Below are 20,176 nucleotides of genomic sequence, written 5' to 3' on the forward strand. Positions count from 1 at the left end.
TATAAGAATTTGTGTTGTTTGGGGAGCCACCACATTTTTGGTCACTCGTCTGAGCAGCAAAAGGAAACTAATACGTTGACTTCACATCATACACAAAAATTAATTCCAAATGGACGCAGATCTAACTGTGAAAGATCTAACTACAGTTTTTAGCAGAAGACAAAAAAAGATCTTTATGACACTAGGACAGGCAAAGATTCCTTAACCAGGACACAGGAAGCACTGGAAAGCAGGTAAAGGCTGGATAAATTGGACAAAATTAAGATTAAGAGCTTCTGTACATCACATGGTACCGCTGAGGGACAGAGTGCATGTCAAGAGCTCGCCACAGAAGGGAAAGAAGGTATCTGCAATTCCTACATTCGACGGAGGATTCATATCCAGAATATAGAAAGAAGTCCAGTAAATCAAGTTAGAAAGACAAGCAAAACAACTGAGTGAGCACCACACAAAAAGAGGGCATTCAAAAGACCAGCAGGGGGCAGCCCCGGTGGCGCAGCGGTTTAGCGCCGCCTGCAGCCCAGGGCGTGATCCTGGAGACCCTGGATCGAGTCCCATGTCAGGCTCTCTGCATAGAGCCTGCTTCTCTCTCTACCTGTGTCTGCGCCTTTCTCTCTCTCTCTCTCTCTCTCTCTCTGTCTCTATGAATAAATAAATAAAGTCTTTAAAAAAAAAAAAAAGACCAGCAGGCATAAGGAAAGATGCTCACCTTTGCTGGTCACCTGGCTGACTCAGTCCATTGACCAGAAGGTTTAAAGTGAAGCAGACCGGCCATCCCGGATGTCCTGAGGGCGAGGAAGACCCAGAGCGCCTGTGCACTGCCGGACCAGCGCAAACTGGTTAGCGATTTGGAAGCGGGTTTGGCCTCACAGACTAAACCTGAACGTGACCCAGTGAGGCCACTCCTAGGCACGCCCCCCCCCAACAAGAAGGCAGACGGGGGCCATCGGTGCCCCAGAAGATGTGCGGTTTCTAATACTCCCACACTGAATTAACCCAGTTAGCCATCACAATTAGAAATAGTAATTAAGTTGTGGTTTCTTCAGCAAAGAATAAACTACAGCAGTGAAGAAGTAGCAACTATAACTCTATGCAACAATGTGAGTTCTATGGTTCTGATTGAATGAAAGAAGCCAGGTGTAAGGGGGCATACAGCATGTTGGGGTGCTTGTTTAAAATGAAGTTCTAGGGGCGCCTAGGGGACTCAGTCAGTTAAGCGTCTGCCTTCAAACTCAGGTCATGATCCCAGAGTCCTGGGATCCAGTGCCACATCTTCAGGCTCCCCTGCTCAGTGGGGTGGGAATGGGGTCTGCTTCTCCCTCTGCCCCTCCCCTACTCATGCATGTGTGCAGGCAACTGCTCTCTTTCTCTCTCAAATAAATAAATAAAATCTTAAAAAAAAAATTAAAATAGGGCAGCCCAGGTGGCTCAGTGGTTTCGCGCCGCCTTCAGCCCAGGGTGCGGTCCTGGAGACCTAGGATCGAGTCCCATGTCAGGCTCCCTGAATGGAGCCTGCTTCTCCCTCTGCCTGCATCTGTGCCTCTCTCTCTGTGTCTCTCATGAATAAATAAACAAAATCTTTAAAAATAATAAAAATAAATACATAAAATGAAGTTCTAACAAACAGATTCATAAATGCAGGGAAACAGACTGGTGGATGCCAGAGGGGAAGAGGGTGGGAGGATTGGCAAAATAAGTGAAGGAGATTAAAAGGTATAAACCTGCAGTTATAAAATAAATAAGTCACAGGGATGATCAGTACAACATAGAAAATGCAGTGAAAGATATTGTCATAACTTTGGTGTGGTGACAGTTGTGAGGAGCACTGAACAATGCACAGACTTGTCGAGTCACTATGCTGTATGTCTGAAACTGATAATAGTCTGTGTCAACTACAGCACAATTAAAAATAAAAATATAGGAGTGCCTAGGAGGCTCAGTCAGTTAAATATCCGACTCTTGATCTTGGCTCAGGTCATGATCCCAGCGATGTGAGTTCAAGCTGGGAGCTGGACTTCATGCTGGGCATGGAGCCTACTTAAAAATAAACAAGCAAATAAATAAAAACAAAGTTGCCAGACCACCTTTATTGATGGCATCAGAAATCAGGGAAGGGGTTTCCTTGGGTCAGGGTTATTGACTAGAAGGACAAGTAAGAGGAGCTTTGGGGAGCCAGCAGTCTCTCACATTCCTGGTCTGGGTTCTGTTATACAGGCATTTCAGTTGTATTTTAATTAAAAAAAAAAAAAAAAACCTTTGAAAAATATATATATATTTGGGGGGTTTTGCTTTTTTAATTTTTTTAAGATTTTATTTATTTATTCATGAGAGATACGGGGGGAGGGGTGCAGAGACACAGGCAGAGAGAGAAGCAGGCTCCATGCAGAGAGCCCGACGTGGGACTCGATCCCGGGTCTCCAGGATCACACCCCAGGCCGAAGGCGGCACTAAACCGCTGAGCCACCCAGGGATCCTGGATTTTTTTAGTTACCTGGACTAAGGGTGGGTGGCAGCAGAAGTGTAGGAAACAGGTGTGATCCCTGCCCCCCTGGGGCCTTCCCACTCATCAGATAGCCCCAGGCAGTGGTGCCTAACCATGGGGACCCACTGGAGCACCTGTCTCTCCACCGTCCTCCAAGCTCCCTGAGGCCAGGCCCAGGCCCCAGGGAGTTCAAGCATCCAGGCCCTGACACGCAGCAGTGCTGTGCTCACTGGACAACCTTCCAGCACACCAACCTTCTTCCAACATAAGACACGCACGTCAGCACCCAGGATCCTCTCTTGAGCCTTCCCCTGCAGGCAAGGCGCAGGGAAGAGGCTGAATCCACTGAGATTTGGGCCTGCCCCTCACTGCCGTGACAGGGCCCACGCAGCAGCCTAGAGAAGGGATGGACCAGCTCTGGGGCCGATGGGCACCATCAACACCTCTGAACGGCAACCCAGAGCTGTTGGCGAAGGTTGGAGGCGGGATGGGTGGAGGAGGGGCAAAACCTAGTGGCCTCAGGGATAAGGTCAGTCACTAGCAAGCCCTTATACTCAGTGTTTTCTTTTAGTGCTTCCTGGAAGGCAACCACCACCCCCAGCCACCAAATGCTGCCGAAATGCCGCAGATGCCCATCCACACCCATACGTATTCGGTCACATCCCCAGGCCTCTGCACATGCTGTTCCTCTGCCTAGAATGTCTTTCCTTGGGATGCCCGAGTGGCTCAGTGGTTGAGCATCTGCCTTCAGCTCAGGTCGTGATCCCAGGATCCTGGGGCTGAGCCCCACACTGAGCTCCCCGCAGGGAGTCTGCTTCTCCCTCTGCCTTTGTGTGTGTGTCTCTGCCTCTCTGTGTGTCTCTCTCATGAATAAATACATTTAAAAACAAAATGGAATGCCTCTCCTCTCCCCAACTGGCAAACTCCCTCACCTCTCACTGAAAGCAGCTTTAAGAGGACAGGTACTTTGCCTCTCTTGTTCTTTGCTGGGCTCTCGGTACCTAGGACAGCGCCCAGCACACACAGCAGCTCAAAATGTTTAATGAATCCAGGAATGAATGAAAGAAACATGAATGAACGGAAGTGCCCTCCTCTACCATCCTCTTCCTGCCGACACTCAGCTGGAGGCCCATGGCAGCTTGTTCACAAACCATCGCTACACTCACTGGCTGGCTTGAGCAATCTCTGGGAAGAGCAGCACATTCCAAAGCATCTAGCACACAGAGTGGCACACAGAGTGGCTAACCATCTGTGGGTCCAATGAAACAAAAAAAGCAGGCAGTGAGCCTCCCTTCACTGGAGGGAATCAAGCTGAAAATGAGGCCTCTTCTCAGAGCTCATTTCTGCTCCCCTTGGTACAGCTGCCCTGAGAGGCTCTCCCAAACTCACACAGCTACTGTTACTGTCAATAACAACATTAACCATTAATGGACCGTGCTGAGCACCCCCATCCCCTCAGGGCCGGTCCACCACAGGGGGAAGGATGACCCCGTGTCCACATTCCCCCCCCCCCCATCACAGAGAGAGCTTGCTTCTGCACTGTGCTGGACTCAGATCCTGTGTGGGTGTGGGGATCCACTAGGGTAGGGGGCTCAGGTGGGATGAGCCCCGTCTTCTGCTGAACTGCTCCAGCCTCAGGAGCCACAGACATGCATGATCTGTTTTGCTCCAGACACCAGTCCCAGTGCTTTATAAATACCAACTCATTTAACCTTCACAACAGCCCTGTTATGATCTCCACTCATTTTACTAGTGGGGAAACTGACGGTCTGAAGGACTCAATCGTTTGCCTAGGGTGATAGGACCAACCAACAGCAGGTGTGGAATTTGAACTCAGGCCCTCTTGGACACGGAGCCTGAACTTTTAGCCACCTTCCTGACTTTCTCAGAACCAAGACCAGCTATCCTCCAGGCACCTGAGTCAGGGGCACAAGGGCAGAGGTTTAAGCAAGAGGTCAGGAGGGCACCCCATGGCCCTGGGCGCCAAGGCCACATGGTCTGTAGCATGTCTGCCCACCAGCCCAGGCACTGCCTGACTCTGGCCCCTCCCCACCCAGCACCCTTTGTTCCAGCTTCCCTGAACTTCTCATTGCTCCTAAAGACACCTCACCCCCATCACTCATCCTGCCAGAATGCCTATGTCCCTCTTCTATCCCTCAGCTAACTACTGGGGCCCACTGGGTGCATACCCAGTATCATGGCCCCAGTGCCTCCTCGTGAGATGGAAATTCTTGGGCAGAGACCAGTGTGCCTCCTGGTTCACTGGCTCTCACTCTCGCCTGGGACTAGTCACACCTCGGTGGAGGGGGCCAGCTGTGCACACGAGCCCCAGCTCTAAGCTGTTCACAGGGACCCTCCAGGAGGTGGCTGCTCCCCCGCCCCCCTGCATTCTGGACCAGGGACCACACTGCCCCACCCCTCCCTACAGTTGCACTGCGTCCCTTAGGCTTTAGCAGTATATATAGTAGGGCTCACACAAGGCGAGGGGACAGTACAGCCCCTCCAAACTCCCACTTCCCCCTCAGATCTGGCTGCTGGAAAGCTCAGAGTCAAATTACCTCCAGCAGAAGGGACAGCAGCCCCCTCTGGCTTCATTTGATTTTCAACTTCCCTCTTGCTCAACCTTCTCACCCCATTTCCATTCCGTTATACTGTGTTTATCTTTGCAAATCACCGCTCCTCCTCGTGCTGGGCTTAGCCCCAAGTCCAAAAGCAGCTAAACTGTGAGCTGTGTCAAGGAACCAACGAATTTATGCAAGGAACAGTCTATAGCAGAAAAGGTAACAGCCAGAGCAGAATCAGGATACGAGGCAGCAAAACATCCAGAGACCCCAAACATCGCTCCCTCCCTCATGGCAGCGTCCAGCTTCAGACTGCACTTGGAAGAATGGTGGGCCGTACGCTGAGCCCCCAGCCAGCAAAACAGGCACCCTGTGTGGGCCTGAAATTCCACCCTGTCGTGGCAAAGAGACCACGAGGGTGAAGAAGGATGTGAACCCGGAGCAGGTGTTTTCCTGGGCAGACAGAGCCAAAGACTAGATTCTAGGGATGCATCAAGAGCTGCCCAGCGAAGACAGAAGTGTTAAGTGGACAAAGCCCCAAATTTATGCCTTGTTAATAAAAACCACCTGGCATGCTCTGCTTTCTATTCAGGAGGGAAATGTTTCATTACCATTTTGAATCACTTCCTCTGAAAACATGAGCTTTGTATTACTGTTTCTGCACACTGACCCTGGCAGCCCTGCAAGGGAGTGGTGGGGCAGGGTGGGCAGTGGGGTGACCCGCGTGCCTGGCTGGCAACCAGATCTCCAGTCTCCAGATCCTAAAGGGTAGAACCTCATCAGCTTCTGAACCAAGGCTGGGGGTGGGGGGAAGGAGCTGTGGTTCACACTCCCCCACTCCCTAGCATCCCCCACCCTCCCTCCCCACACAGGCCAGTCTGATGTACTCCAGCTACTCCCAGGAAATCGCACTGACTAATAGTGGAGACCACAGTTAACTGGCCCTGGGTCTGCCTCTCCTACCAGATCCTGAGTATCCAAAGACAGCAATGTCCCAATTCACCCGCCCTCCCCTAGTCCTCCTCCAGCACATACCATGTATCATACAGCAGGCAACACCAACACTGTAGCAGTATTCCCAGCCCCTGGCCCCAGAGACCACGTGGCCTGGCCCCCCACCACCTGAGCGACACGGTGGGTACCCCCACCCAAGCCGGGCCAGTTGGTCTCCCTAGCACCCCAAGACTGAGAGGAGAGCCCACAGGAGGTCCCGTGGCCTCAAGCTAAAGCCACCACTCAGAGCAGCCATGCCAACAACCCAGAGAGCCAGTCTACAGGGAGAGGAGAAGGGACAGATGCATCTAGAGAGGCAGAGAAAATGAAACCATAGTCCAGAAAGAGGAAAGCCAGAAGGGGGGGGTGTTGCTGCCAGCATCCTGGCTCCTCGGGGAGCCAGGCCTCCTGCAACTGTTGGCTGTGTAAGCTCCTATTCCCTCCTAACTCCCCTCTCACTTAACCTAATTGGAGGAGCTTCCTGTGCCCTGCAAGAAAATCATCCCGGAGACATGGTCAGGGCCCTCCCTGCCTTCCTGCTCACCAAGGCATGCCATGCCCACCACTCCCAGTTCATCAAAGCTGAGGTTCGCCTGGGCCGAGCCAGCACAAGACGGCGGTGGAGAGCAGGAGAGCCCGGCCGGGAAGCCAAGGCACAGCCAGCTGCGGGTGGGCCCTGGGAGCCAGACAGTGTGCGGACTTTGTACTTGAGAGAACGAACAGGGTGGTGTCTGAGGAAGGTACGGCACAAACCAAGCTTTACTGAAATGCACATGGTAGCATGTCTCCCAGGCACACGGTAGCGGAAAGGCAAACAGGGAAACCTCTCTATGCCCTGATTCCCTCATCGGTAAAATGTGGGCAGCATTGTAAAGATCTCCACAAATGAATGCATGCGCTTGGCGAGCTCGAAACAGTTCCTGGCACAGAGCAGGCACTCGGTATGTGTTGTTTTTTTCAAGCCTACACAAAAGCTGCCGTTCTCTCCCGACAACCACTGGGCAGGTGCTAAATGTGCCTGTGTCCTAATCCCCAACGTGATGGTATCAGGAGGTGGGGTCTTTGGGAGGTGATAGGTTCGTGGGGGTGGAGCCCCCCTGAAAGGGATTAGTAGCCTCATAAAAGGGACCCCAGACAGCTCCCAGGTCCCTTCTGCCACGTGGGAACATAAGAAGTCTGCACCCCGGAAGAGGGCCTCCCCCATCCATGCCGGCAACCTGATCTTGGGCTTCCGGCCTCTGGAACCGTGAGAAATCAATTTCTGTTGGGCATAAACCACCCAGTCTGTGGTATTTTGTTTCAGCAGCTCAGACGAAGAAGGCAGGGGACCAGCTGGGTCAGGAATGCTGCCCCCGCTCCTCTGGGCATAGAGGCAGAGGTGGAAGAGATGGCATCAAGGGGACCCGGGTCAGTCTTCAGGGTGGCAGAGCTGGGGAGGGGAGGCCAGGAAGAAAGTGTCCCCTACATCACAGAACACAGCAGAGGGAGCAGCCCGGGGAGGAGGGCACAGGGAGCGGCTAACAGGCAGGACTGCCCCACGGTGGACAGCTGGGGAGGGGATGAGCACACGTGTGCCCAAGGAGGCGACACCAAGCACAGCAGCAAGACAAACACTGGGCACTCTCCCTGTCACAGCGCACACCCTTCACCCATACCCCATCCATCCGACTCCCACACCAACCCCAAGAGACAGATACCATAAGCACCTCCATTTTATAGATAGGGAAACCGAGGCAGAGGGGCACAGTGATTCATCTGAGGTCACACAGCTGGTAAGTAACAGAGCCAGAACCCAGGCTGTCAGGCGCCAGCATCCAAACTCTCAACCACCAAAGCAAGTAGCAGATACTGAAAAGGGACTGGTGCCTCTGGGGGTGGATCCCCTCCTTGGGATTTCAAGCTCTGTGTGCAGAACTGCACACACCACCTTCGCAGCCTGCAGGGTACACCTAGAATCTCGCTGGTACACGCTCGTGTGTGCAAAGGCTCCCTCAGACTCCCTCTGCCAGGTGTCCTCTGCCTTTGAAGCTCTGCTCTGTCTCTCCCTGCTTCCCCCAACCTGGAGCGGGTACCCCAACATCTCTCCTGGGCCAGGAGCTGTAGATGCCAATACAGCCTGGGGGGTGGGGCATCTGCAAAAGTAGGGGGGACAGAACAATCCCTTCCCTCAACAGAACTTCCCCTGACTTAAGCCCCATACGCAGTCACCTAGATCCTCTACTGCTCCTCCAACCCAAGAGCCACCTTTTGGACTCCAAGCGCCCATGCCGCTTCGCCTGCCTGAAGCCCCTTCTGGAATCTTAGCAGCAAACTCCCTGCTCCACCCCAACTTCCAGGGGTCCCCCCTCTGTATTCCCAGCTCCCCCACCAGGACCACTGCACTCAAGGGCTGCTGGGCTGTTCTTGGGAGGAGCTGAGGCCAGGTGACAGCAGCGGGATCAATGAAGGGCTCATTGTTTACATTACCACCGGCGGGGAGTCTTGCCCCACGTGGTGTTCCCTGCACTCTCCTCCTCCTCTGCCAGCAGCCCTAGGCCAGTGCGACCCCCAGTGACCTCCCCTGGGCATCTTACAAGGGTGAGGACATCGCCCCCTCCTATTGGACTCCTACTTGTCTCCCAGGTGGGAGCGGCGGGGTATCATCGGCGGGGGATGCGCTGCTGGGTGTGTGACCCTCCCCAAGGTGCCCCCTCTGTCCATCCTTCCTAGAGTGGGGTTGGGGCCTGCGTGGCAGTGCCCAGTGGGCACCCGCCCCGCCCAGGCCCCGCCTGAAGGGCCCAAACGGGCGCGCCCTGGAGGCCCAGCAAAGCATCTCGGCGGCGAAGGCCCCTCCCTGTGGGGAGGGCAGGAAATCTGCTGCCTCACCAGCTCCAAGCGCCAGCCTCGGGGTGCACCCCCTGCGCGAAGCCGCCCTGCCCCAGTCGCCCCTCACCGCCTCCACCGTGCACTTCAACCAAGTTTTGCAAAGGCGACCGGGCGGGCGACCCCAGCCGCGGGGCGCGGGCTCCGTGCTCCCCCAGGCCCGGGGCTGCAGGGGCTGCTGCGCGGCCGCGCCCACCGGCCGGGCGCCCCCCCCCCCCCGCGGCGCCTGCGGCCGCCCCGCGCTGCCCCCGAGAGCCGAGCCCAGGCTGCCCCCGCGCCCCCGCCCCCGCCCCCGCCCCCGCCCCCGCCCCCGCCCCCGACAGTGCCCGCGGGCGGCCGCCCGGCTGCAGCCCAGGCCCCGCCGCCTCCCGCGGCCCCCGCTCCTTTGTTGCCCGGCCAGCCGCCTCCCGGGCCTCCGGCGGCTCCTACCTGGGCCCCGGCGGCGGGCGGCTCGCAGCCCGGCCCCCTCCTCCTCCTCCTCCTCCTCCTCCTCCTCCTCCGCTCCGGGCCCGGCCGGGCGCCGCGGGGGACACGATGCTGCGGCCCCTCCCGGCGCCGCCGCCCCCGGCCGCTGCCCCTCCCGGCGCCGGGGCTCCGCGCTCGCGCTCCGGGCCCGGGCCTGGCGTCCGGGCGGCGGCGGGAAGGCGGGCGGCGCGGACCGAGCAGCCCCAGCCGCCGCCGGCGCGCCCCGCGGCCGAGCCGAGCCGAGCCGAGCCGAGCGGGAGCGGAGCGAGCGGCCCGGCTCCGGGAGGGAACAAAAGGGGCCGGCGCTGGGGCGGGCGCGGGGGGCGGGGCCTGGCGCGGCGGGGGGCAGGCGCGCGCTCGCTTGGCCTCGCGGTCCTCGGGCCGCCGCGCCGCGCTGCCAGCGGGCGGGCGGGCGGAAAACGCGGCCGCGCCTCGACCTCCGCGCGCGGCGTCAGCCCGGGGGCTGGGGGGCGCTGGTGGTGGTGGCGAGGGAAACACGCGGCCGGGGGCGCGCACCCGCCACGCGCGAGGCCGTCCCACGCCCCTGGGAGAGGTGGGGGCTCGGGATGCAGGGCGGGGAGGGATGCGGAGGCTCCCGGAGTTTCCGGGAAGGCTCCACAGAGGAGGTGACGTTTGGACAGGACAGGAAGGGATGAGGAAGGGATGCTGCAGCCGAGCTGAGAACTCCAGGTCTTCCTGAGCTGTCCTGAGGCCAGAGCGGAGGGCGGGAAATGGCACGGGTGTCTGGCTGATAACGCTCCCAACACGTCTTTGGAAAAAGTGGTACCCAAGTGCCAGAGGAATATTGCATCCCTCCTCCCTGCAGTAACATCTGTCTCCTGTGGTATCAGAGGAGTCCGCACAGCTGCCAGCCCTCCCCCTCCATGCCCCCGTCCCCCATGGGGAGCCAGAGGTTAAGCGGCAGCCCAGGAGCGAGAAGTAAGGGAATCCTAACACCCATAGGTGCCTGCACTGGGATTGGCCTTCCTGCCTTCGTTCTACCTGCACCCCCCGCCCCCTTGATAAGCTAACCTCTGAGCCTTTGCCCTTACAGTCTTTTTCTACCCGGAGTAGTGCCTTTTCTCCGTTTGAGAAATCGTCCTTCCCTTTCAAAGCCCAGCTCAAATTCATCTCCAGTCCCTTGAATATGGAAATATGGATGTGTTGGGGGACACTGTGGTCCACACAGTGACCACAGTGACACATCAAGGAGAGCAGGCATCAGGCAGGCTTCATATCCCCCCAAGGCACCCAGTTCAGTGCTGGCCAAGGGTAGACACTCAATGACACTTGAATGAATGTATTGCCTTAATTACCACCACCATCCCTCCACTCCTCTGGTATCCATAATCTTTAAGGAATGAGTTAACCTCTTGAACTCAGTTTCCCCGCCTACAAACTGAGGGTAGTGTTTCAGTTCACTTTAGCTAAAGGGCAAAGGTATGATGATGGAGGCTGGGCGCTGGCCAGCCCTGAGGAGGAGGTCTCCAGCTGATGGGTAGAACCAGACCTGGAGACCAAGAGGAGAGGAGGGTGTAGAGTGGGCCCAGAGAAGAACAGTCTGGAGGAGGTGTCAACCTGATGGGAGGAGATGGAATTACAGGTGGAGAGGGCTGTGTTCAGGAACCAGGGAGCTAATGTGCCCATGTGGCCAGGTTGGACCGTCTAAAAATTAGGAGATAAGCCACAAGGCACAGTGCAGAGGTAAAAATCCAGCTCCAGGGCACCTGGGTGGCTCAATGGTTGAGTGTCTGCCTTTGACTCAGGTCATGATCCCGGGGACCTGGGATCGAGTCCCATATCAGGCTCGTCTGCACAGAGCCTGCTTCTCCCTCTGCCTGTGTCTCTGCCTCTCTGTGTGTGTGTGTCTCTCATGAATAAATAAATAAAATCTTAAAAAAAAAAAAAAAAAAAAAAAAACAAGAATCCAGTTCCATCACCTAGCAGCTAGCAGCTAGCTGATGGGCAATCCTCTCTGGGCCTCAGTTTTCCCATCTATAAAGTGGAGGTAGTGATAGACTACCTCCTAGGGTTGTTGTCAAGGTTGAGTACATTACTCTGCATGAAGTGCTAAGAGCAGTCAGTGTCTAGTCTACAGTTAGCATTCCACAGGTGTGCACTTCAGGGCACCTGACCAGCTCAGTCTGTAGAGTGTGCAACTCTTGATCTTGGGGTGGTGAGCTCAAACCCCACACTGGGTTTTGTTTTTTAAGAAAAGAAATGTGAGGGCAGCCCTGGTGGCTCAGTGGTTTAGCACTGCCTTCCGCTTGGGGTGTGATCCTGGAGACCCGGGATTGAGTCCCATGTCGGGCTCCCTGCATGTATGGAGCCTGCTTCTCCCTCTGCCTGTGTGTCTCTGCCTCTCTGTCTCTCTCTGTCTGTCATGAATAAATAAATAAAATATTTAAAAAGAAAAGAAAAAAATGTGAGGGGCTCCTGAGTGGCTCAGTGGTTGAGCATTCTGCCCTCAGCCCAGGTTGTGATCCCGTGGTCCTGTAATCGAGTCCCTCATCGGGCTCCCTGCAGGGAGCCTGCTTCTCTCTCTGCCTATGTCTCTGCTTCTCTCTGTGTGTCTCAAATAAATAAATAAATAAATAAATAAATAAATAATTTTTTAAAAAAAGAAAAGAAATGTGAATTTCTCTCAAAGAGCAAGGTCATTGGAGGATGTGTTAAAGAGTTTGGATTTCCTCCTGTGAGTGGGGGTGAGGGGGTAGATTTCAAACACAGTCCTCTCTAACCAGAGAGAGGAGGAAGCCCACAGTGAAGGGCTGGGCTCTTTTGGGTCCTGGTCTCCTAGATTCGGCCACAGGCCTCCCTCCCTCCCTGTGGGAAGGGAGCCCAGGATGACTGCAAAGACCCTGGGGGCCCTGAAGATGCAAACCAGGTGAGAGCCAATCAGAAGTGGGCCCCTGCTAGGCTCAGCTGGTTGAGCATCTGACTCCTGCTTTCAGCTCAGGTCATGATCTCAGGGTCATGGGATGGAGCTTCACATGGGGCCCTGGGCTCAGCGCAGAATCTGCTTAAGACTCTTTCTCTGCCTCTCCACCCTCAAAATAAATATAAATAAATAAATAACTATTTAAAAAAAAGAAGAAGAAGCAACTCAGCTGAGTTGCTGAGGGATGAGCAGCCTCAGAGGCAGGCTGAGACGCCGAGAGAGACCAGCTAGAAGGCTTTGGGAGTCCAGGCTAGACCTTAGGGGCTGGGACGCTGTGTGTGGGGGTGTGCAGCAAAGAAAACAGGGCAGGGGGAGGATCTCTGGGTGGCTCAGCGGTTTAGCGCCTGCCATTGGCTCAGGGGGTGACCCTGGAGTCCTGGGATCAAGTCCCACATGGGGCTCCCTGCATGGTGCCTACTTCTCCCTCTGCCTGTGTCTCTGCCTCTCTCTCTCTCCGTGTCTCTCATGAATAAATAAATAAAATATTTTTTAAAAAAGAAAAAGAAAACAGGGGAGGGGCCCAGGCCCTGCCAGAGGTTCTTAAGATTTTAGGGGCATTGGTGCCCTTGAAACTTGAGACCTGTGGACTCTCCCAGAAACATACAATATGCTGATGCATGTACACGTGTGTGCACATACACGTACCCATGCACACGTATACACACGCAGAGTTTTGCAGACAGGTTCAGACAATTCTTGGACCTTTTGAAGCTCTACCTAGTTTATATATCCAAGGTTTTAGGGCAGAGAGCTCAGAAAAGATGGGTGTAGGCTCATTAGAGGGGAACAGGGCATAGCAGAGAGTATGATTTGCCCAAATGGATGGGTTTCTGACCCAGATGAAGTGGCACCTGGGTCCTGGGGTCACTTCTCCCTCCTTTGGCACCTAAGGCTTCTGGAAGCAGGAAAATGGCCAAGGTTCCCAGGACATCAGCCCATAGGAAATAGGCTAAGAAGTTTCTCAGTTGGAAACTAAACCAGAGTTTAGTCCTGACCCCTCCTTTCAAAGATGGGTAAACCGAGGCCCAAAGAGAGGCAGGGCTAAAAATAATAAAAATTAGAAAATAAAGAAAAGCAGGGATCTATCCAGGGCAGGGTCTGGCCTGCTGTGATGCACCTGAGCTCAGTGATGCCTGACCAGGTTCAGACACCCCCTCCTGCCTTCCACCCAACCCTGGCCCCTCACCAGCCCCCTCCCTCCCTGACAGCCCCCAGCATTCTTCATACTAACATGCAGGCAGGGCACTAGCTTCCCCTTCCTGGACACCATGGGCGGAGCTGCAAAGGGGCGACTCACCTGTCACGCTTGTTCTAGGTAAGAAAAGAGAGTTTCTACTTTGTGGAAGCTCAGATTGGGGTTTGCTGCTTCCTGTAGCTAAGTGAATGTTGCAGAGGTAGAGAGTGGAGCTGGGCATGATGCCTGCCCCTGGACATCAGGCCTGGGGGGGCGGTGGCGGTGCGGACCAGGGGAGGAGAGCCCTCCCAGCTGACCTCTCACCCAGGACTTTTGTCTCCACAGAAAGCGCTGATCGGGCCATTTTCTTGCTGACACTGGCCCTGACTAGCAGCCCCACGAGATGGTGGCGGGGGGCGGGGGGGCTTTCATGGGAAGAGCGCCCTGTGAATAACAGGGGTGCCGGGGCAGAGCTCTTGGAGGCAGAGACCACAGGAGAGGCTTGGCTGCCCTGCAGGTTGCCACCGCTCTTGTGGACTTTTTATTGTTTTATTTTATCTTTTAGGACCCAAAGGACATTGGCATGATGGAATATTTTATAGCCTTGCTCTTTACAAGGAATTTGTAATAACATGGGGAAAACAGTCCCATTTTTTTTTAAGATTTTATTTATTTATTCATGAGAGACACAGAGAGAGAGAGAGGCAGAGACACAGGCAGAGGGAGAAGAAGCAGGCTCCATGCAGGGAGCCCAACGTGGGTCTCGATCCCCGCACTCTGGAATCATGCCTTGGGTTGAAGGCAGGTGCTTAACCGCTGAGCCACCCAGGGATCCCAGCGGTCCCATTTTTATGTCAATTGAAACATGCATGTAACATACATCTGAAAATAATGTGTTATGTTAATTATGCTTCAGTTTAAAAAATGCATGTGGTAAAACTGTGTGTATGCTAGACTCTCAATCTTGTAAGCCACAGATGGGGGGAGAAAACTGGCAATGGTGGTGGGCTTCGGGTGGAGGGAATCTCTAGGATTTTTCTCTCCCTTTTTCTGCATTTTTCCACAGTCAACATATGTGTTACTTAACTAACAAAAGGAATTTAAACCCATTTCTGTTAAGGTGATTGTTTGGATGTTGTGTTTCTGTTCAAAACACAAAAAAATGATTGTTCAGATGTGGTCCCTGGCTGGGGCTGGGAGTGACATCACCATGGAGATATCAGCTGAGGCCATCACTCTGAAGGCCACACCCTTACTTGCAAACACGTGGACTCTGCCTTCCGGGCCAGAGGATCCTGGCACCTCCCTCTGGGTTGACACAGCCCACAGTGTTATGAGCCCCAGCGGTGAGGGAAGGTCTCTGCTACCACTTCTCTCTGTCCAGGGTTTTCAAGGTCCTGGGGACTTTGTCCATGTGGCCTCCACCATTTCCTAAGGACAGATGGTAAACCAAGGCTGGCCAAGTGAACCCAAAGCTGGCATTGCTGAGTACTTATTACAGGGTAGGTCTCGAGCTAAGAACTGCGTATGGGTTGCAGGAATAAATGAGGACCACTTAGATGAGGACAAGCAAAGGGGGTTGATCCAGAGCTGGCTGTATCGCAAGGGAGTCAGCCACATGGCTTGTGTTTTGCAGACACTCCAGGCTGGCCAGGGAGCCAGAGAGCCTGAGGGCGGGCAAAAGGGAAGGTGTAGCTATGTCTGGGTCGGAGGCTGTTGGCACAGGGAAAATGGAGGCAGGATAACTAGAATCAGGGTGGATATCACCTCTGTGATGGAGCTGGGCAATATATCTGTTTTTTTCTGGTTGGTCCTGAGTTGGAAGTGAAGGCAAGAATTCAGGAAGCTGGCGGCTACTGATGGAGTCCCTGCCATCTGGGGCCGATCACTAGTAGGGGAGGGTATCATTTGTCTTCCTGGACCGCAGGCTGCGGATTGTGGGCCAGTTCTTTTTATATGCGGTCTGGCCCTTGCATTTTAGAGAGGAGGAAACTGAGTCATGGAGGGGTTAAGGACACCCTCAAGCTCACACAGCTCACGAGGGCAAGGTCAGCCAGGCCTCTGTGCTTCAGTGCTGGGTGTAGAGAGGGCAGGGAGATGCCACCTTGAGCTCCAATCTGAGGTCCCGAAGCTTCCAGCTTCGAGCAGGTAACGTGGGAGAACAGCTCCCTCCATGGGGGACCGCCAGAGCCACGCTGAGAGGAGCCTCAGCATGCAACGTGCCAGTTCCAGTTCTACCTGCACCTACTGAGTGCCTACGTGTGCTGCATTTATTCTTTTCTGTATGCCAGCCTTGGTTCTAAGCAACTGAGAGTCTATAAACTCATGTAAACCTCAGGATGCCCCAGGAACGGGATCTGTTTCTGGTCCTGTTTGTGGGAGGGGGTCCGACACATGATCTCCGGGCAGGTAGGGAGTGGCACCCAGACCACCCCAGGGCCAGAGTTGGTGTGTTAGTGATTACACCTCCTGGGCCTCGAACCAAGTAGAGACAGTGAAGGGGCAGCAGGGGCTCCTGTCTTAGGGGTTTGCTGCTGAGGGGGAGACCCCCCTCTCTGGGAGGAGGCCTTAGGTGCTCATGGACTCCACTCCTTCTGGAGCTACTTCCTCTTTGGGTCCCGAGTGAGCTGGGCCAGACACCTGGTCTCCTCTTGCCAAAGGAAGTCTCTAGAAGGTGCCAGCTGCAGGGCCTCCTCCCAGGCTGTCCCTTGGCTTCCGACCTTCACAGCTACTATTCCATATTCCTCTCTCCTCGTACTCCAGTTTGCACATCTGTGCATTGAGTCACTCGGGCCAGAGTGGAGACACACCCTGGCGAGCATGGCTGTTCTGTGTGTCTGCGAGCCTCTTGCCCAGAGAGACAGACTGCCAGGGACACCACCCACTGGCCATTCCTCCTCTAGGGCTGCCCACTCCCTGCATAGGTGGCCTGAGTCCACAGGGACATCTGGAGTTCTTCGGAGATATCATACAGGTCACCCAGTGCTCCCACCAGAAACACAACTAGAGGCTGGCAGATACATTCCCAGTCTGTTATTTTATCATGAAAAGTTGCTGGAAAAAAACAACTGTGCCTTCACCGATTCCTATGAGAAAGGATGTTTTGGCACCAGGAAAAGGTAAGCGCCTCCCTTGGAGTCAATGACCAGCCCTTTAAATTAAGTGCCCCTGGCTTTCTGTAAAGCTCTTGCTTTGTTCACTTTCCCGCTGATGGGGAAACATTGGTCAGTGTTGGCAGCTGTTCCTGGAACCTTTGGGACCAGTGTCTTGTGGAGGCTCACTCTGGTTTTGAGGCCCAGGGCAGTGACTTTCCTGGTCCCACCCCAGTCCTGGTGTCCTAAAGCCACCTTGGTTTCCTAAGAGCTACACTGCCCAGTCTGGCTTTTCTTGGACCAGCTCACACATCCTTCCATTCCCCCCTGCCTTCTGGGGCCCTCTGAACCCTCAATGTCATCATGTTCCCAGGGTCTGTGAGCCAGATGTTTGGAGAGAGGTCATTTGTCCAAACCCTGTTGCTTTTCAGCAACAAAGATAAAGTGCCACGAGGCACAGCACCATCAGGAGAACTACCAGCCCTCTAAAAATGGCAGTCTCTTTCTCTACAGCTTACCCTGTGGTTTCAAATTTCATAAACCGCCCCTGCATCCCACAGATGTGGTCCACGTGTGCATAATATACAAAAGCTAGGGATGCCTTGGTGGCTCAGTGGTTGAGCAACTGCCTTTGGCTCAGGTTGTGATCCCAGGTCCTGGGGTCGAGTCCCACTTTGGGCTCCCCGCAGGGAGGCTGCTTGTCCCTCTGCCTATGTCTCTGCCTCTCTGTGCGTCTCTCATCAATAAATAAAATCTTAAGGGCAGGCCAGGTGGCTCAGTGGTTTAGTGCCGCCTGCAGCCCAGGGCCTGATTCTGGAGACCCAGGATCGAGTCCCACATCGGGCTCCCTTCATGGAGCCTGCTTCTCCCTCTGCCTGTATCTCTGCCTCTTCCTCTCTCTGTGTCTCTCATGAATTAATAAGATCTTTAAAAAAAAAAAAAAAACTTAAAAAAAAAGCTAGAGCTCATATTCAAACTACTGTTGTCCTAGCAACAAAACCCCTTTTACTGCTTTCAATCCTTCAGCCCCTCTTCTGCCCAGTGTGTGGCTACAAAATTGCTTTGCTAGTGCATACATAGTATAAACCAAGAAGAGTTCTGATGGAGGTAGGGAAGCATGCTTTGGACCACATCTAATTCTTAATAGCAGCTTCCTAGAGGAGGTGATAGCCCAGAGGCATCTTGAAGGATAAGTGTGTGGCAGGCTGAGGGAGCAGCCTGCAGGGGATGTGGGGAGGGGTTCTGAGCTCATGTGGCAGGAACATAAGGGAACTAGGGCTCACTTAGGTGAGGGTGGAGGAGGTGGCTGGCCTGGTCAGCGAGTGCCTCCTGTCTCACAGGGCAGGGCTGTGGAGGTGGGTTCTTTCCTAACGACAACAGGGAGTCCTGAAGGGTTCTAAGCAGGGGAAGGACATGAATTTTAAATATTTTTTAAAATTTTATTCATGAGAGAGAGAGAGAGAGGCGCAGAGACACAGGCAGAGGGAGAAGCAGGTTCCCTGCAGGGAGCCCGTCCTGGGATTCTATTCTGGTCTCCAGGATCAGGCCCTGGGCGGAAGGTGGTGCTAAACTGCTGAGCCACCAGGGCTGCCCCAGGGGCATGAATTTTAGACCTGAAGCCTGACTCCCTAGACCACACAGGGCTAGTGCAGTGACAGACAGGGAGGAGAAGCAGGGCAGTCAGGGACAAGGGGTGGGCCCCAGCTGTGTAGACAGAAAGGCATGGCCTCTCAGCAACCCAGGGCCTCAAGCTCTGGCTGGGACTGGGCTGAGGAAGCACATCATCAAGGATGGGACCCCCATACTCTGGGCTCCTGGCTCCTCCCAGCCAGAGGAGGCTCCCCAGCCCCTGATGCCTCTGAGCAGGGGAGGGTTTTGTTTCCTGCAGTGGGGTGCAGGGTGGGCCCCAGGGCCTGCCTAACAAAGCTCCTGGTGGCCTGGACACTAATTAGTCCAGCCTGGCAGGGCAGGGACAAGGCACGCTTGTTTTCCAAGCCTGCTGCCCTGCCGTGACAATCTGCATTCTTGCCAGCTCCTGAAGGGACATTGTGTTGAATCCCACTCTCCAGGGACAGAGCTCCCTGTGGCCTCAGAACCAGAGTTGGACCTGAGGAAAAGTGGTGCCCCAAACAGGGACACTTCCAGGGGGTCCCGATCAGGGTGATCAGGGTGGGGAGCACCTGGCTGGGTGTCCCTCTGGGGTTGTGATAACAGCGATGCCGATACATCCTTCACTTTGAGAGGCAGCACTGGGGCGGGGTGTGCGGTGGAGGGCAGAGACCAGGTGGGGAATCAGGAATCAGCAGGACCTGAGCCACCTTGAACTTTGGGCAGTGCACTAGCTGGGTGACCCTAGACGAGGCACACATGGCCCAGGCTCAGTCTCCTTGTCTGCAAAATGGGAATGACTGGCTCCTCCTCCATGCAGACAGACAGACAGTCCCAAATCATGAGGGCTCTGATGGAGACACAGCCCAGTGCTTGGGCCTGACCCTCCACCCCATAGGTGCCAGGAGGGGCAGTGAAAGGGGTTGGGAAAGGCAGGGAAAGGGGTTGTTTCCCTGCCGAGCAGTCACTCCTGTCCTTTCATGTTGGTGGGGCTGGGGCAGCAGGAGCAGAGATGGTAGTCTGAAGCCGTCAGCTCTGATCAGGACAAGGGCAAGGAAAGAGGCCAGGGGAAGGGGAAGGGAAGAGGCCAAAACCCACCTTCTGGTCTTCGGCAGGAGGGAGGGTGTGTATGTCATCAGCAAGCTGCCTCCTTGCCTCCCCAGCCTGGGAAGCTGGGAGCAGCCCCTGCATGAAGCTTCCCTGGGGCTCTATGCAAGACACAAAACTGCCCCTGCCTCAGTTTCCCCATTGAGGCACTGTGTCTCCTTTTCCTCTTTCCTGTCAAGCTCCATAGGATCCCAGGGCTGGTGACCTGTATGGCCCAGGGGGCTTCAGCCTTGTGCAGGGGGAAGGGATGCTGATGTGGGGTCAAGGACCCACAGCTCCCCCACACACCCCTCTTCTTCTCTGTACCTTAGACCTCCCCTCTGGCCAACCGACGCTGAACTGAAATTTCCAGAGGCCCTGGAGCAAGTCAGAGGGGCTGCCATCAATCTGGAGGGTATTACCCACCCAGGCCATCCAACCTTATCTACCAAAGGACCCCCACCTATTGGGTCATGGGGTGCCTGCCTGCCCACCCCCAACCTGCAGCCAGGTTTCTTGTCCACCGGGATCTCTACCTGAGGCCCAGAGAAGAAAGCCAGGTGGCCTCCCCCTGCTGTTGTGCCCAAGAATAGCCACAAGTAAGGGACGGTTCATCAGCTAGAGTCTGATTTGCCCTCTGGCCTTTTCACCCTGGGTTTGGGGTCAGCGCATTGACCCTGGTCTCCTCACTGGAGCCTCCTGGAAACATTTGAGACCAGAGTCACAGTGGAGCCTCTAGATCAGGGTAGCGGTGGGGTAGAGTCCCTCCTCCATCAGGATAGGGATGAAGTGGGGGGTCCCTAAGTCAGGGTGCAGCTAGGGTTGGGGGTCCCTAGGTCAGGGTGGGGCTGGGAATCTGTAGGTCAGCGTGGGGGCAGGGTGGGGGTCCCTAGATCAGGGTGGGGCTGGGAA

The 20,176-nt window shown here is 55.1% G+C and overlaps 1 protein-coding gene across 4 annotated transcripts in view; it reads right to left on the reverse strand.

Moving 5' to 3' along the window:
- The window catches only part of CLIP2 (CAP-Gly domain containing linker protein 2), a 72,039-nt gene extending 62,490 nt beyond the window's left edge, over positions 1-9,549 (reverse strand). For 2 of the 4 annotated variants that reach the window (XM_072752844.1, XM_072752841.1), the window contains exon 1: positions 9,328-9,549. The gene's annotated coding sequence lies outside the window, so the exon portion shown is untranslated. Of the gene's footprint in view, positions 1-709; positions 893-9,327 lie in introns of those variants that run through there. The other 2 variants (XM_072752843.1, XM_072752845.1) reach the window with 2 other exon arrangements.
- Positions 9,550-20,176: the final 10,627 nt, after the last annotated feature.

The sequence above is a fragment of the Vulpes vulpes genome, chromosome 3 (genome assembly GCF_048418805.1).
Source record: "Vulpes vulpes isolate BD-2025 chromosome 3, VulVul3, whole genome shotgun sequence".
Taxonomy (NCBI): Eukaryota; Metazoa; Chordata; class Mammalia; order Carnivora; family Canidae; genus Vulpes; species Vulpes vulpes.